The 18,210-nt window shown below is 41.7% G+C and overlaps 1 protein-coding gene across 1 annotated transcript in view; it reads left to right on the top strand.

Annotated features, from left to right (window-relative positions):
- The first annotated feature begins 8,956 nt into the window (after positions 1 to 8,956).
- The window catches only part of LOC119651953 (ion transport peptide), a 132,096-nt gene continuing 122,842 nt past the window's right edge, over positions 8,957 to 18,210 (top strand). Inside the window, exon 1 of the mRNA XM_038055820.1 lies at positions 8,957 to 9,075. The gene's annotated coding sequence lies outside the window, so the exon portion shown is untranslated. The remainder of the gene's footprint in view (positions 9,076 to 18,210) is intronic.

Here is an 18,210-nt window from a genome sequence, read left to right as displayed (position 1 = left end):
GATTGAATTCCAATTAATTCTTCCCTACATGAAAACAAGCCTTCTAATGTGTCTGAGTGAAATTATGCGGTGTTTCCAACGATTAATTAATTGAAGTAATAAAAACTTGTTGTTTCTTTTTCGTTGGTGTGGATATTTATTCTTGCAAATACCGATATTTCGGGAACCATTTGTTCCCTTCATCAGTGCTAACAAGTTGTTCAACAACTTCCCTTCATCAGTGCTAACAAGTTCAACAATTTGTGTGGTTCCCGAAATATCGGTATTTGTAAGAATAAATATCCACACCAACGAAAAAGAAACAACAATTGAAATAATAAAACTTGTTGTTTCTTTTTCGTTGGTGTGGGTATTTATTCTTGCAAATACCGATATTTCGGGAACCACTTGTTCCCTTCATCAGTGCAAACAAGTTTGCTCATCTATAGACATTATGTTCTATTTATACTACTCTATACTATGATATTATAATTACGACTAAAAACTTATATCTAGGTCCTGAAAAAGAAAATAAATATTTAATTTAACCACCTAATAGCTAATGTATCTTAAAACTTATATCTAGGTCCTGAAAAAGAATATTTAATTCACTTCCTAATAGCTAATTTATCAATCCTAAAACAAGACGAGATTATTTTACTTTAATAGTTTTCTAAACAATGGGGAATAGCAGTTACCCAAATCTGAGTTCAACCTAGTGTCAACCGGTTGTTTGTTGATGAACCAGCTTTCGTAAGCATCCAGTTGGTTAGTCTTTCTTACTTGCTTTAGGACTTTCAAGTCATCAGCGCTTACTTTATGGCCGCATTCGACCATATGTTTTGCCACCATAGATTTAGTGGGTTTTCGGGAGTGCTTTACAGCCAGCTCTGCCTCCTTCATGTGCTCCCTAAATCTAGTGGTTGCCAATCTTTTTGTCTGCCCGATATATACCTTCGGGCAATCCGAGCAGGCGATTTTATAGATGCCGCTCATCTCTTCCACCGTTTTTGGATCTTTTTCCCCCGCCAGCTGGGTTTTTAGCTGGTAGATACGGCTTGATCCTACCAGCTGTATGTCAAACCTTTTCAATGTCCTTTGTATGTGTTTGGACAAGTTTGAGAAGGTGACACTTGATCTTTTCTGAGCAGTTGAGGTTGATTGTTGGCTATAGAGTGTAGTAAGATTACTACGTTCTAACCTTCGGGTGTGTTTCTTAATCATTGTTTCTATGGTGGAGCTGGGGTACCCGTTCTTCATAGCCGTGTCCAAGATATAGAGTTTTTCGCTCAGGTAGTCTTCCTCAGTGAGCGGAATTGTTAAGAGGCGGTGGATCATGGTGCCATAAGCAGCCATTTTGTGTTGGTAGCTGTGGAACGAAGTAGCCGGGATGGTGCGTTCAATCGCTAGAAACGCTGATTACCATCAGACGCTGTGGACGATTTTGTAACAGTGCGCGGAGTTTCCATTATTGCTTCACCCACTCTTGATCGATTTCGAGAAAGCTTTTTACAGCGTGAAGGGAGAGAGTATCTGACGTGCAGAAGGTACATTCTGGAGAAATTGCTATTATCAAGGCGACGTGCTACAGCATTTCCACTTCGAATTAACGATATTTTAAATGAAGTTAATGATTTTTGAAATGAAATTCACAATTTTCGAAATGAAATTAATATTTTTTAAAACCAAATTAAATCTTTTCCAAATTAAATTAACATTTCTTCAAATTTAATTGACGACTTTCCAAATGAAGTAACCTTTTTCCAAGTCAAAGGAACAAGGTCAGATTATTACGTCATCTAAGAAACTTTTAATGTAACTGTTATCAAGCTGCTGCAGATGGACGGATCATCATCATATCAAGGACGTGCAATCTCTTGATGTTACGGAATTGACTCGCTCGATTATCAAATCATTAGAGCTTGCCGAATAGATTCCTTCCTTTTTGAGAATACCTTCTCAAGTGGATTCATCACGCAACTAAACTTGATTGCACGTGTATGGCTATTGAAACGCACTTGCAAATGATAACGATGTTTGATACGCAAAATCAACGCAAACATTTTTGAGGGTTTAAGCTCGGCTTTATATGTAGAACACTTGTCGCAAGTCTCTTCTCCAGTAGTAAATAGTTATTTAAAAAAAAAGATAGTTGATTCCGCATCACTATTAATATCCATGTTATTGGCACTTTTATCACCCTTTTTAATTTTAATGAAAACATTGCAATATACTTGCTTACGAATTTACTCATTCCAATTTGAAGTTAACGGTTATTTACAACTTAAAACTGCAGTTCACTGTTGAGGGTGTAAAATGAGTTCATTCGGTTTTAATTTACGTTTTTAATATGTGCACTCCCATGCAAAAGTATAACTGCCCTTCAAAATGTTCAAATTATTAGCTAATATCTATGGCAACCAAAACGCACAATTTTCAAAGGTCAATAACTTTCAAATTAGCATCATTACTGAGCATTATTACTGAAAAAAGGTGTATTCTTCAGGAAAGTGGTTTTTTATTCTTCTTTTGAATTACTAGGCAATGAATTTAGAAAATCGGAGATTCAATGTAATTTGATTTGGGGAAATGCTAATTTCATTTGGAAACTCGTGAATTTCATTTGGAAAGCCATGAATTTATTTTAGCAAATTATTAATTTTATCTGTACCGTACATCTGCACAATGTAACGTGGTAAAATCTTAGAGAAATTTGAGGTCTAAAACGGAGTTCGTCAGGATTGCATTTTGTTAAGGATATTATTTCTTCTCGTTATCGGTGACGTTTTTCATGTTGCCCTGCCCTGATGATGCGGGCGGGGTTAAAAGAAACACAACATCTTTCCTCAAACATCTTGACTGCGCTGATGACATAAACTTGCTATTTCAGCGAGTCATACTCCTGGCCAAATGGGGCCGAATTTGGGGAAGGAGGCAAGTAACATCTCAATTATGACACTTGATGCATTAAAAGCGTCCATCCATCACCTGCATAAAGCAGTGTATAGGGTGCTGGAGGTTGGATGTCCCGTGTGACAGTGTCCATGAGAAGAACAAAGAGGAGTGGTGAGATGACACTCTTTTGATAAACACCGACAGACACACGAAGCGGTTTTGATATGCTCGTGACACTTGGCGCTTTATTTTTTGGATCGTGGTAGAGCAATTTAAGGGGTTATATACAGTTTCAGGATAGGAGGATATTTTCTGGAATTTATTTTTTTTCGACAACTTAGTAAATATTTATTAAAAAGCAGTTAGCAGTATCAATTTATACATATTGCTGAGGTATTTGTAAAAAAAATTTTCAAGAAAAAAAGATTTTAAAATGGCGTATCTACAGCTATTTTTTGGGGAATGGTTTGGTGGTGGACACAATAACTGCATAACGATTCAGCCGAAACCCGAATTTTTAAAATTTTTTCGTTAGTATATCGTATTATCTAGTCGCCCAATGAAGAATTTATCAAGAAATGGCGGCAACTTTACCAAAATCTTTACTTTTTTGGTGGTAAAAGTCTCGATTTTTATATTTAAAAACAAAATTTGTTAAAAGAGTTCCCACTAAGTGGTAAAAGTTTGGTGTTGACTAGACCTGTAGTTTTTAGTGATCGTGTCCAGCGAAAAAGCAAAAGATTTGGAGAAAATCGTGTTTAAAGTTTCAAATTGTGTTTTTCATTTTAAAAATCAACTTGTTTATTTATATTCATTGGAGGGCCACAAAGTATTCTCTCTGCAGACTCCAGAACATCAATTTGATGTTGGCTACAATTCATTATAACTTCTCTTGCAGGTGCGACTTCAAGTAGAATATATGGCGATGAAGGTTTAAAGTCTTTGCACAACTACGCTGGAGTAGTGAAGTAATATAACGCATTATTAGCTAATAACTTGAAATCGAATTCTCAGGTCATTATGGAATTTGATGAGAATATTCTTGGGATAGTGTACTTAAAGAATATACAATAATTTTTTTTTTTGATTTCCGCGATCATCACAACTGTTTATATAACCCGTAAACCAACGACATGAGTTCTTTTAGTATTAGATGAGTAATGAATGGACTTTTGGTAGTAACCATTTAAACTCATTGGACTCTCGACTGTGGAACAAGCTTGACCAGGTTACCTGCGCACGTCAACATACAGCTTGAGTGGTCGGAAGGCGAGTATAGTCAAGACTGCGCGAGAAATGTCGCTCTCCCTTAAGCTCCATGAACGATGTTACTAGCGGCATGTGAGGGGATTCACAGTTTCCATTTTTCTACAAAACTTCGTCTCAATAGGGGTTACTGTTTCTGAAAACTCTTAAAACAATAATAAAAAACCTCCCGTAGGGCTTTTGCATACATATCTGAGGCTTTTTATTTTATTGTGGCGTTGATGTACGTTGGTGGTCAAATGGTAGTATAGGTCCCAGGGCGAAACCTGAATTAGTACCCACGATGGAGCATAAAATCTGGGAAACGCCTGCTGAACCAACACCAACAGCTCTACTACCAAACTCTATCTCCACCTCCACGTGATGACCGCTGGGAGCTCTTTCTTAACGAAAAGCTGCAGACGGAGAAGGATGAAGGCTACTCTCCCGCGCCTAAAAACGGGACAAATTGTACCAACTGGTTCTCCAGGTTGGGAGTTGGGTAGGGCTAACAAGCCTACATGGAAAACAACTTGTTACGAAGCCACAACTGGAGCCTCGGACTGGACGCATAACATAACGGCGAACCTGGCAACGACAAAGTAATAACGATTTGCCCATTTTCTCATGGAACGTGCGCTCCCTGTACAGACCGAATGCTGCTCAGTAGTTAGTCGATACCCCGTCCCAATACAACGCTGATGAACCAGCGTTGCAAGAGATGCGCTTGACCCGGACCGGTTTCCTGGAGAAGAGTCACTACACCATATATTATTGTGGCCATCCAGTAAACCATGTGTTCGGAGTAGGTCCGTCAGCCAAAAAATGAAATCTGCTGTTATCGGCTTTGAAAACATAAGCGAATGGCTATGCACTGTGCGCTTGCGAGATAAATTTAGAAATATAAGCCTCATTAACGTTCATGCCCCTACAGAGGAGACTGCAGAGTCAGAGACGGATACTTTCTACGAGAAAATAGAACGAACCCTCCAAGTCTGTCCCAGATATGATATCAAAATCATACTTGGGGATTCTAACAGCCTAGTAGGGAAGGAGCCCGTATTCAGGCGATACGTTGGCTCCCATAGCTTACACCAAAATACAAATGATAACGGACTGCGGATTATTCAATTAGCAGGGTCACACGAAATGGTCGTTGGAAGTACCTGGTTTGCGCGGAAAACGGTCCACAACCATACGTGGGCCTCTCTAGACGGGGCCACTTTCAACCAAATTGACCACTTGTTGATGGAACGTCGCCACATCTCAGCCTTGATGAATGTCAGAACAAATAGGGGGCCAATATATAGTCGGATCACTATCTCGTTGGCATGGTGCTCCGAGCTCGAATAATAACACCACCCAGAATCAGGATGAGGCTGATCCAGCGCGGAAAGTCTATAATGGCAATATCTATGGTAGAAAAAGAAGACGAGGCAGACCCTGCCTGAGAGGATGCGATGGCGTAGGTCAGGATGCCAGACAGCTTTTAGGGATATCGAATTGGTGGACCTCGGCGCAAAACCTGTCTGGAGTTCCTTATTAACTCATTTCTAGACCGGATACCGGTTGTTGCGCCGTTGATGATGATATATATATATATATATAATGTGTTATGTATGATATCTTCCGACCTCTGATTTTACACGAAGTTTTAAACTTTGACCTATTTTAATATTGTTAACAATTGTTGAACTTTTTGCAAACTTTCCATACTTCTTTCCTGAATTATTCTTTATGCTCGAGCCAAATGAATGAATAAACTTAAGGAGGTCCTTTTGATAAATTTCTGAAATATAAAAATATACCATTATTAACTTTGTTTTTGCAGATAATGGAATGGAATGTATTTCAAGGCCTTTTGTTAACTTTATCATAGATGTTTCATCACATATTTACTTATTATTTGCACTCTTCGATTTCTTTTTAAGTGTGTACTTCAGATACAAAAGCAAATACGTTTTCAGGTTTAATTAGGCTCTGAACTTAAACAAAACAGATTCTTTTTCTGAGACCAATGAAGTAGAGAGACAAGTCGGAAAATGGGAAACTCGGCGCTTCAGTTATTTGAATAATAGTGACATAAAATGCTAACGCGATGGTATATTATCAATTAAGATTGAAGTTAAAGTTTAAAAAATGTTAACTCACATTGAAACACAACTTAAACCTGACTCCGAAGAAACTGGATTCCGTCGGATGATGGCGATCCACTTCTTCCGAAAATCTCCTTTCGGAATAAACAAAAAACTTTCTGTGGGGTTTTTGTGGAGTTATTTGTGCAATAAGGCACGAAATAATATTTCATTGTCCTCCTTTGCATTTTACGCTGGAAGTTAATTTTGACAGTTTTATATTTTTATGAATAACTCGGCTGGTTGCCGGCCCGCTGAACTTTCGTGGCTTGAGTTGTGACGTCACACAACATGGCACGGGTGTTTCAGTCGGTTTGAATTTGGTTGAAATTTGAAAGTGATTTCGGTCAATAGTGAGCCTATTGTACTGTAAAAGCTATCCACATAAATAATTACACGGTCTTCTCAACAACATTCTCCACTTCTTCCCTTATTACTGATAGTTTCGTCGTCACATAATCCCCTTCTACCGAGGAGATTATCGCTCTCGAAATCAGACTTATCTTCCAGAAATGAATGAAATGAAAAAACTCTCGTAAGGGTTCAATTTGTTGCGCTTGACCTCGACATCAAAATACTAAAGAAGAATAACAGCTTCGAATTCGACATCTATAGGAAGCCATCGAGTACACAACGTATCATCGTCAGGAGGTCTAACCATTCACACCAGCATAAAGTGTCTATACCTCTTAAAAAGAAAGGTTTGAAAAAGAAAAGTCATATATTGTGGATACAGTTAAACGGCGCTGAAAGAGGTCAAGCGCAACAAATTGGAGCCTTACGAGAGTTGGAAAAGAGTCTCAGGAGCATCGATTCAAAACAAGTTTTTATTATTTCAGACTCAGGCGTCCTAAACTTGATGTGTCATCAGTGCTCGTGCGAACATTTAAAATTCAGATGCCCAATGTCTGACTGCTGAATATCATAGAGAAAAGTCTTTCAATGTCGAATGCATTTTTTCTTCGATTTGAAGTAGCCTTTCAAATAGAAGCATTTGATGATAGCACAGGGGTGTCTTCTTTAATAATGTTTTCGAGCGTATACTAATAAAGCAATCTACCTGAAGACTTACAGAATACCTGTAAAAAAACAATCCTTATATATCATATATATACTTACTTTGCTTTCAAAATATATAGGAATAGGTCACATAGGAAAATTCCTTAGCTAAACGCTTTATAATACTAGTCCTGATCTGACCATCACAAAATGCTCAACATCTGGCGAGGATCGCTTTTATAAATATCTACCGTAGAGAGAGCTATGAGCTCTCTTGCCTCAACTTGAATAACCAATTCAATTTTCCTAAAGTTGGATTTTTAGTTTTTGCTTTTCGAGGAGTTGCGCGATTTTCTTTCAGAAACGAGACTAAGCGCTGATTTATATTTTTAAAAGTTAACAAGTGTGTGACATTTATGTAGCTTAACGTTTATTTCTTATCTTGGCCTCCATTCCAGACAGTATGTAAGTATCTTAGTAAAAGACGAATACGCTGTGAAAGGTGCGATGAATGTGTAACGATTCATCTTATTCATTCCTTAGTTTTATTTGAAAAAAATCCAAAAAGATCTACCTACGTAGTATGAGGGTACGCATTGAAAATATCGAGTCTCATACGTTCGTCGAATTATATCTCAAAGTAAAAGAATGTTGAAATTAAGTTGTATCTGTACCTCTCTTGCTTGTCCCATTACATATTGTCTTACAGCAGTTAAGGTACGAGTAATGAGTCGAGAAGGGTTTATTAATTTCATAATATACTTTCGATATTAAAAACCTTAAAAACGGATTGAATCCTACTCTACTATCTACTGGGGCGTAAGGGGCACTTGAATTAATGGAGTAGGCAACCGTTAATTAAAATCAAACCTTGTGCCATAACAAATGCTTTGTGTTCCAATATTTTCAGGAATCGAAATTTTATAAGAAAGAAATTGTACATTAGCACTTAAACGTCCCAACAGCTGCGCTATGGTCTTTCTTCATAATAGGCAAAGCTCACCATCCATTTCGAAGCAGATTTCTCCGAATTTCTTTGAAAAGAAATGATGCAAGAGTTCAAGGAAAAACGGCTACTACGACTTGGATTACATAGTACGTATGGTGCTTTGTATTAGAAATAAGCTTATAATACTACTTACATCCATTTACAAGTACTGACGACCATACAAACCTATGTATGGACTTACTTAGCCAATACCATAATATACTTAGCTAGGACGTTGAAGTACTCGTATACTGTAGATAATTGAAGGGTTAGTAATAAGAGGAATGCGTCATACATGCATACAGACGTCCTTCCGTATCTACCCACATCTTTGCCCACGGTTATAAGTGTACAGATCAAGTAAAAATTACTTCTTTGATATTAGATTCATATGTGTGTACATTTGATAGGATACTCTTCCTATCGACATGCTATATAGACTGATAGGGTAATTGCAATTGGCGGATGGTGACAAATTACAGGACTATCGCGGTCTGTGTAATTTACCACCTACAGTTCGCACTCGCTGTCAATTTAAGTAGCTTCCAATCCTATAATCCTTGAATACTGTGCATATTTTTTGCGTCCTCTAGACGAATCCAAAAAATTTGATGCGCATTCGATTGAAGTGTGACATATTCAGGGAAGAATAGATACACATCATCTCATATAAAAGCTTCAGTGATATTTGAAAATATAAATAGTTACTAGAACGCAGTCGTACAGTTAAGAGTGAAGTGAAGATATCATTTCAAAACGAAATTTAGCTGCATTCTCTCTGGATTTATTCACCTGCATTTTGGATTATTTGCTTTTAACTTACTCTAAATAAAGGTAGGATTATATGTTATTTATATAATATACTACAAAATGATTTCAGATCCTGCGTAGTCAAAGTATTTAAAAAGTGATGTTTTCTAAGGAAGTAAAGCTAACTCCTTAAATTGCGTGCTGATCGCAACAATCGACTCTTGCAAGATTAATTATTTTATAATAGCTATCTAGGGAAAGTAACTCACTGCAATAATAAAGTTGAATAGAAACCTAAAGAAATTCCATTAACATTTAGAGATTTTTTTTCTGGGGATTTCTTATCACATAAAATGTTCAACTATACAAAAAGTAAGCCCAGCTTCGCCACGAATTCATCTTCCTATTCAAAAAACTTAGTTGCGTTTGTGTTAAAAAAGAAAGTTTTAATCTTAGAGATGTATTATATTTTCTAGTGTTAATCAAACACTTTTTGATCTAAGCAGATTGGAATTTTCCAACTTGGATGAATGACCCCTAATTTAACGAATGGTCAAAATGACTTTTAGATGGTGATTATATAGAAAAAATCCTACCGGAATTTTAATTTGCGGTTTTGTTGATGTAATATATTAAGATATTTCCCCAAATAACAAGTTTCTGTTCAGTTTATGAAATTTTGCACAAATGATGCTGATATTGATTTGATTTTGATTCATTGGGGATTTCTGGGAGTTTTGCATATCTTTTTCATCAGATAAGTACTCCTGGTTAAAGTAGGTTAGTTCCAGACGAGGCTAATAGCATGTAGCCTCCAAAGTGATAATTATAATAACTTGATATTACGTTGAAGGAATTCCGATTTTGAAACAAACAGTTACGTGTTGGTCGATAGTTCATTGTTTATTATTTGTGTTCGTTGTAGAATGTTAACCTTTTCTGACATTTTGAAATGGAATCGATTTCCTTTCTCTTTACATGGATGGATTTACTTTTGATTTTTTTTACTTCTCACTTCCCTTTCGTTATTCCCTATTATGATTCTCTCTGTTGCGACTAAGAGTTAGCTCCATAGATTGAATATTATTCATTCTTAAATTAATTAATGGCTATTATCCTTCGCTCATTCAACACATTTGACATGATCAGCAATTGTTCGTTTTTGAGGTGGTACCTACGTAAATTTCTGGAAAACATTGTTTTTCTGGGATATGTGGTGAAAGCATCATATTTTTATTTCCTGTTAAATGGTAACCCACTCTTTTAGTAGCATATTTCTGCTGTGTTACTGGCTGAATAATTAATATAATAATTAATAATTATGTAATGTCTGCAAAAGATCTGCCGAACTTCTTAGTTTTAGCTTGATCTATCTGTTCAATGAAGAAGGCGGAGTAACCAGTGCGTTATATCTAGAAGCTGTGTGTGCTCTGCTATTTTGACTATCACGAACTTTTCCGATGGTACCCTTCTGTTGTAATGAGCGAAGCCTTCTAATGGATGTCCGAAAATTGTTAACATTACAGGTATCTATCAATAGATTCCTTTTTCCTTTCTTCACTGTTGTTATTCAAGAGCAAAGTCTATTTAAGTAGTGTTGGATTTCCCCTTGTTTGACTCCGAGAAGGAAGTCTACTCTCCCATTTTTCATGAAGGTAGAGCGAAAGATTTTAATTAATCTTCACTGTTGGAATCGAACATTGTCCGTTCGCACGACAAGCTCGCTCTTGTGAGATTGCCCGGGGAATTTTCGTAATAACTTTTAGGTGTCGAGGGCAGTAAATAGAAAAGTCGAGATCGTATCGAAAGCAAAGAAAAGGTTGGACTTGTAATGATATGACTTGATTTACTTTAACTATTTAACTCTTATTTTTTTGATTATAATATTTTGACTTTACGAGGAAAACGCGAGTCGAAGTGTTCCGCGCCACGGTTGGATACAGAAGAGACCGACTTATTTCCATGCGGTCCTTACTGTCCCAACCAACGGCATTTTTTACCGCTGGCTCTCCACTCCCCCGGTGCGTTCTGAAATCGAGTGAGTGGAGAGTTTCCGCGTTCAGCGCCATCTACCCGTCCGCATCCGCAACATCCGAAATAAATTTCGAATGCTGCAGATCCTGCCGCGCCACATCACTCCGCCCCCAGACGAAACCTAGGGGGTTTCGGCGACGGATCCCCGAACTTCGTTCGCCGTTAATCCACAAAGCGGACACGACGTTGCTTCGGGGCGCACACGGGTTTCAGCCTGGACAAAGAGACCGCCTTTTTGTGACCACCGATCTCGAGCTGGAAGAAATGTTCTCCCCTCTCGAGAACGCGGTACGGGCCCTCATATGGAGGCTGCAGCGGCTTCCGGACGGCATCCGTCCTGATCAGCACGTGCGTGCACGTGTCCAGTTCCTTGGGCGAACAAGCAGGTATGGACGAGTGTCGAATGGGTGGTGGCGCTTTGATGCGTCGGAGATTGTCCCTCAGCAGACGTACCAACCCCGACTCCGTGAGACCCGATCTCTTGTCGAAGACCGGATCGCTTGGGAGTCTTGGGTTCTCCCCGTAAACCAGCTCCGCGGGGCTGGCAGCAAATTCCTCTCGGCGGGTTGTTCGAAGGCCGAGTAGGACGAGAGGCAAGACTTGAGTCCAGGACGGGTCGTCGCGTGCCATAATGGCGGCTTTCAGTGTCCGGTGCCAACGTTCTAGCATCCCATTGGACTGCGGGTGGTATGCAGTAGTCCGCTGGCGTTTAAAACCCAGGAGTTTGCCTAACTCGGAGAAAAGGGTTGACTCAAATTGCATTCCCTGGTCAGTGATGATCACTGCAGGGACGCCAAAGCGAGGTATCCACTCTCGGCAGAGGGCTTCGGCACAAGATTGCGCCGTAATGTCCTTCAGAGGTATTGCCTCAGGCCACCGCGTGAACCTGTCGATGATTGTGAGGCAATACTTGTAACCGTGCGAGTCTCGCAAAGGCCCTATTATGTCGAGGTGTATGGTGTGGAAACGCTTGGTAGTGCGGGGGAATGAGCCCACTTCTTTCCTTACATGCCTGGAGACTTTACACTTCTGGCATGCGATGCACTCTCTGGCCCAGGAATTGATATCCTTATTCATGGAGGGCCAGAAGTATTTTCCGGTGACTAACCGGTTTGTTGTCCTGATGCCGGGATGCGCCAAGTCGTGAACTGCGTGGAACACTTCCTTGCGAAATGTGGCCGGAATGTATCGCCGAGGTCCCTTTTCCGAGTCTTCGCAGCAGAGCGAGAGGTTTGAGCCGAAGATGGGCAACTCCCGAAATTTGTATTTGGGGTTGGACTTGAGGCTCTGAAGTGCTGCGTCATCCTCTTGCGCCTTGGCAATAGCCGAGAAATCGAGTGAGGCGGGGATGTTGACTTCGGAGACACGAGACAAAGCGTCAGCAACAATGTTGTCCTTCCCGGACACGTGCTGGATGTCTGACGTGAACTGGCTTATGAAGCTCAGGTGTCGAAGCTGACGAGGGGACGCTTTGTCGGGCTTCTGTTTCAAAGCGAACGTGAGAGGCTTATGGTCCGTGAACACTGTGAACGGCCGGCCTTCTAGGGAGAAACGGAAGTATTTGATGGACAGGTATGCGGCGAGCAGTTCGCGATCGTAGGTGCTGTAGTTCCGTTGAGCGGGATTCAACTGCTTCGAGAAGAAGCTCAACGGCTGCCAAACTTGGTCCACCTTTTGGTGAAGGGCAGCACCTACTGCGATGTCAGAGGCATCAACAAAAACGGCTAGGGGTGCATCTTGATGAGGAAATGCCAAAAGTGTAGCATCAGCCAGTTGCTGTCTGGATTTATTGAACGCGCAGACAGCCTCTTCAGACCACACAATCTCTCGCGTGTCTTTTGTTTTGGGGCCAGACAAGTACGCGTTCAAAACGGACTGGTGATGGGCGGCCTTGGGCAGGAAACGACGGTAAAAGTTTAGCATGCCCAAGAACCTCCTCAACTCCCTCACTGTTTTTGGACGCGGGAAGCTTGTGATTGCTTGCACCTTGTCTGGGTCGGGCTGTATTCCTTCAGAGGAAATGGAGTGGCCGAGGAATCTCACCTGTTTTTGAAGGAATTTGCACTTCTCAACGTTTAAGACCAAACCGGCCTCAAGGAGACGTTGAAAAATGCACTCGAGATGGGCTAAGTGCTCAGACTCAGTAGAAGAAGCGACCAAAACATCATCCAAATAGACGAAACAGAAATCGAGGTTTCGCAGGACTGAGTGAATGAACCTTTGAAAGGTTTGCGCCGCATTGCACAATCCGAAAGTCATTCGGGTGAACTCGAAGAGTCCAAAGGGTGTGCATATTGCCGTCTTTGGAATGTCTTCAGGAGCTACTGGGATTTGGTGGTATGCCTTGGCTAAGTCCAAGGTCGAAAAGATGCGGCAATTCGCGAGGTGATGCGCAAAGTCGTGGATGAGTGGAATCGGATATCGGTCAGGAACAGTCTGTGCGTTTAGCCTTCTGTAATCCCCACAGGGACGCCATTCGCCATTTGGCTTAGGAACCATATGTAAAGGGGAAGACCAACAGCTGTTTGAGGGCCTGCAGATACCCTGTTGAACAAGTTGTTCAAATTCTTTCCGCGCGATAGCCAGTTTCTGGGGTGGTAGAGGACGCACCTTTGAGAAAATCGGGGAACCAGTAGTATTTATGTGGTGCTGCACATTGTGCTTTACTGGTTTCGAGAGACTACACTCGGTAGTTATCTGGCTGAACTTTTGGAGGAGTGTCCGAACACGAGAGTCGGAGATGTCTTCCAAAAGAACGGAAAGGTTATTGTCAGCGTGAGATACCATTTGGCCCGACGAATTTAGTTTGGTTGTGGGGTCTATAAGGGACTTATGTTGCAAGTCCACCAGCAACCCATAGTGACACAAGAAGTCTGCGCCTAATATGGGGAAGCTGACATCCGCCAGGATGAAACGCCACGGAAACGTCCTACGCAAGCCAAGACTCACGTCCACTTGCCTGTACCCGTATGTATTGATGCGGGAGGAATTTGCTGCCGCCAGTTTGAGGGGTTGTGGGTATAGTCGATGATGCTGGGGTACGGGAAGAACCGAAACCTCCGCACCCGTGTCGACGAGGTAGTTGCGCCTGCTGAGGGGGTCGAAAATAGTTAGGCGACGTGGCGCTGCGCTCTGGGTGGCCGTCGCCAAGACCCCCCGCGGACCTAGTTTTTTGTGGTAGGCGCGAATTTGCAAGGTAGCGTGCATCTTGTCGCTTTATCTCCGAAGTTACGATGATACCAGCAAATACCCTGGTCCGCAGGCTGTCTTGACGACCTGCTACCCGAACGCCCTTTTCGTGTGGCAGACCGTGAGCGAGCTCGCGGCCTGGCACTCGAACGCTGAGCGTCCAACGTCGCCCGCATCTCGGCCACGCTGGCAGTTAAGGCCGCGATCTCGCGCCGTAAGTCGCTGACCTCATCCGACGGTGGTTGAACGGCCGCTATGGTTGGGCGAACGTACACCTCCTGTACCTGATCGGCCGTTGCTGCCAGTTCCTCCAAGGAACCGGAGACGCAGGCTAGGATCGCCTGGGTGCCCTCCGGGAGCCGACGCAGCCAGAGCGACTTGATCAGGTCGTCGCCGATCTTGCTCCCACCCAATTGCCTCATTTCACGAAGCAATTGGCTGGGAGTTCGATCACCCAACGTTAAACCCGCCAGCAAGTGGTCTAATTTTGCCGACTCGCTTGCCGACAGGCGCCTGATCAACTCGCTCTTGAGCTGAGCGTACGATGCCGACTTCACTACGTCGGACACCAGAAGTATGGACTCTTCGTCCAGGCCGACCACCGCGTAGTTGAAACGGGTCGCGTCCGATGTGATGCCGGACATTTGGAACTGTGCTTCCAAATGCACGAACCACAGCTCGGGGTTCCGACGCCAAAACGGAGGAACGCGTACGGCGAGGGCGGTCACTTGTGGGTCCGATGGGCCTGCCGCGTCTTTACTGTCAAACGACATTTTTCCTACCGAGAAGTACGAGATTGTGATGCAGACGCGGTGAGTTTATACTGAAACGCGGTGAAATTTACACCAACACGGCAGGCCGTACCCACAAATGCACGCACGAACCGAGAAAAACGACGACCGAAGCGGACGCTCTCCAGCGCAGACCAAAAACACCGGGAAAACAGAGAACTCGCGATTCGAAACACCTCAACGCCGTCTCTTGCAGCGGCTTTAATTTTATTAACACTTTTTAATATAATGAATAATTCGTGTAAATATTGCACAACTAATGCTACAATTGAATATAAAATGAATATAGAGATGAGATAAATATATTTAATAATTTCCAGTCGAGCTGGGGTCCTCCTCGACGGCGGCGCTGGATCAAATTCGCCGGGCTGTAGCTGCGGCGTTGGCGGTGCTGGGGACGTCCGTTTGCTGCAAAATGACGACGGCAATGACGCGGCCACTGACTGCGAGGAGACCGGGCGGTTGTTCAACTTATCCTTTCCGAACGCTGCAGCGCCCAATTGCTCTGAACCTGATCGCGGGCTGGACTCTGCCCAATTCTGATTTTCCTTTTGTCCACGAGCCGTTGTCCAAGATGAAAAGAAAATGCCGAAAGAGCGGCGCGAGCTGGGCACGGACTCGGAACAGTTGCGAGCGACACAGCCACAATTCAAAGCGATTACCAAGAATGTCCGCTACTCTGGCGTTTACAGGAATGCAATATGGAGATCTCGTAGACACTTTCTTTTTGTTGACGAACGTCGTCAGATTTTTACGCCATTAATCCGCCCACACACCTTGGGAACACTTCTGAAGCGCGGATAGTATTTCCTGCAAAGATTGTCGGAAGGTCGTGGCAATGATAGCTGGTCCGGTGTGTGAAAGGTGTTTGGAAGTTCTATTTCTGCCGTGTTGCTCGGACGAATTTTGTCGTCAATAGAACTTCACCAATGGCGGCGATGGCGGATAATTTGTCACTTTTTCCTATCGGGGTCACCACTTTAATTAATCTTCACTGTTGGAATCGAACATTGTCCGTTCGCACGACAAGCTCGCTCTTGTGAGATTGCCCGGGGAATTTTCGTAATAACTTTTGGGTGTCGAGGGCAGTAAATAGAAAAGTCGAGATCGTATCGAAAGCAAAGAAAAGGTTGGACTTGTAATGATTTGACTTGATTTACTTTAACTATTTAACTCTTATTTTTTTGATTATAATATTTTGACTTTACGAGGAAAACGCGAGTCGAAGTGTTCCGCGCCACGGTTGGATACAGAAGAGACCGACTTATTTCCATGCGGTCCTTACTGTCCCAACCAACGGCATTTTTTACCGCTGGCTCTCCACTCCCCCGGTGCGTTCTGAAATCGAGTGAGTGGAGAGTTTCCGCGTTCAGCGCCATCTACCCGTCCGCATCCGCAACATCCGAAATAAATTTCGAATGCTGCAGATCCTGCCGCGCCACAAGATTTGATTTTTTATGCATAAGGTTAGCTTTTCCATTTGGTCAAAGAATGCGAAGTTAAAAATGAAAAAGTGAAAAAAAATTCAAGCACGTCCGTACGGCTGGAGCCGGAAATCTGGAAACTCCTGTGACGCAATTGAGAGGGAAGACGAACGACAGATCGCATACTGCGTTGATGTCACTTCTGCCTCAAATGTTTAGGAGGGATTGCTTAGAGGTTCCCTTTCTTTGGTATCCTCAGGCCATAAAAGTGGAGGAGGCTCCTTTAGTGTTAGGGAAGTTAGGGATTAGTGGGAGGAGGAGGGAAGGAAGAAGTCCTCAAATCAAATATTTAACGCGTGAATTCAACACGAAAAAAGTAATGGAAAGAAGACAACTAACAAACTTAAAACATACATAGTATTATGGAATGAAAAGGTATTATAACATGGTGAAAATAATGAAGAAATGACAAACAAATAAAGTAAGCAAATTTAGGAATGAATAAGAACCGTGTAAGTGGGCTCAACCCAACCCTGAGAGCTATGAGGCTTAGTTAACAACACCGTGAGCTATTATATGTACGCATTGCTTCTACGTAATCATTTGAACGAAATTAAATTGCCGCACCTAAAGATTATAATATATTGACACATTTCAAAGTGATAATTTTCCTTCGATCGACTCCTGATCGAAAAACTCTGTTCCTTTCCCGCGGTAGCAAATAAAGTTGCTTTTCCATAAGCACCTTCCACGGCTACCAATCCCAAGAAAGTTTTCACGTCCAGCATAACATACGTCCTACAAAATTTGAACAAGGACCTCTATAAAACTCTCTCGTTGAAGTAATACTATAATACACAATAATTTATTGGTAGGGAAGGTTAGTGATAATTTTATTTGTATGATCAGGAATGATTCGCAATGCTATTTATGTCACAGTACCCTCCGGTAGAAACCAATTTTCTTGCAGTCACTCCTCAAAGTCAAAAACCCAAAAGCCAAAATCACCTCCCGAAGATCACCACTTAAATAAACCGTCCTACTAACTTTAAACCTATTACAAATACTGCTGTTAACTATTTAATTACACGTTTTGACGTTATTTTTTCGTCGCAGCTTCCCAAATTTTACACATATATAATCGTGGGATTCACGCAATGACCACATTATATAGTTTCCTTTACTTCACTTCAACCCTATAACTCCTACAGAAAATAAAATGTCGCTTCAACTTAAATTAAGAAAATACAACGATCACTTCGCGACGGTACTTTCCATCATCCAAGAACTAACTTAAACAAGCATTCCGCCAATCCGCGAGGAATCCTCTTTCCATTTCCACCTTCATCTCCACCACAATGATTCAAATGATCAAAGTCCATTGAATGATTGATTTTTTCTGGTTACAGAGAAAGTTCATTCTATGATAGTTGCATCAAGAGTAGAATTGAATGATTTTTTGTCATCTCCTTCAAGAGTGGCTTCTAAAGTTTCGTTGATTCAACCTTTTTTGCTCACTATTTCGCATTTTGCTTTTGCGTCAACCTTGAAGTATCATCTAGCGGTGTCATTGTGGGTCTATTCGAGTAATCTTTCAATTGGTGACGTATGGAGGCGAGGCTAACGTCTTCTTTCTTTTAAAGTGCTTGCAATGTTTGATCGATGGCTGTGGTGCTTCACAGATGTTAGACTTAAGATAAAAACGGGTTTAAAGTTTCGTTTCAGAGAATGATGATGACGAACTCTAAAAATTCGTTAATTGGAGTGCTATCTTTGTCAAT

The sequence above is a fragment of the Hermetia illucens genome, chromosome 1, assembly GCF_905115235.1.
Source record: "Hermetia illucens chromosome 1, iHerIll2.2.curated.20191125, whole genome shotgun sequence".
Lineage (NCBI taxonomy): Eukaryota > Metazoa > Arthropoda > Insecta > Diptera > Stratiomyidae > Hermetia > Hermetia illucens.
This window is presented reverse-complemented; position numbering and strand designations above follow the sequence as displayed.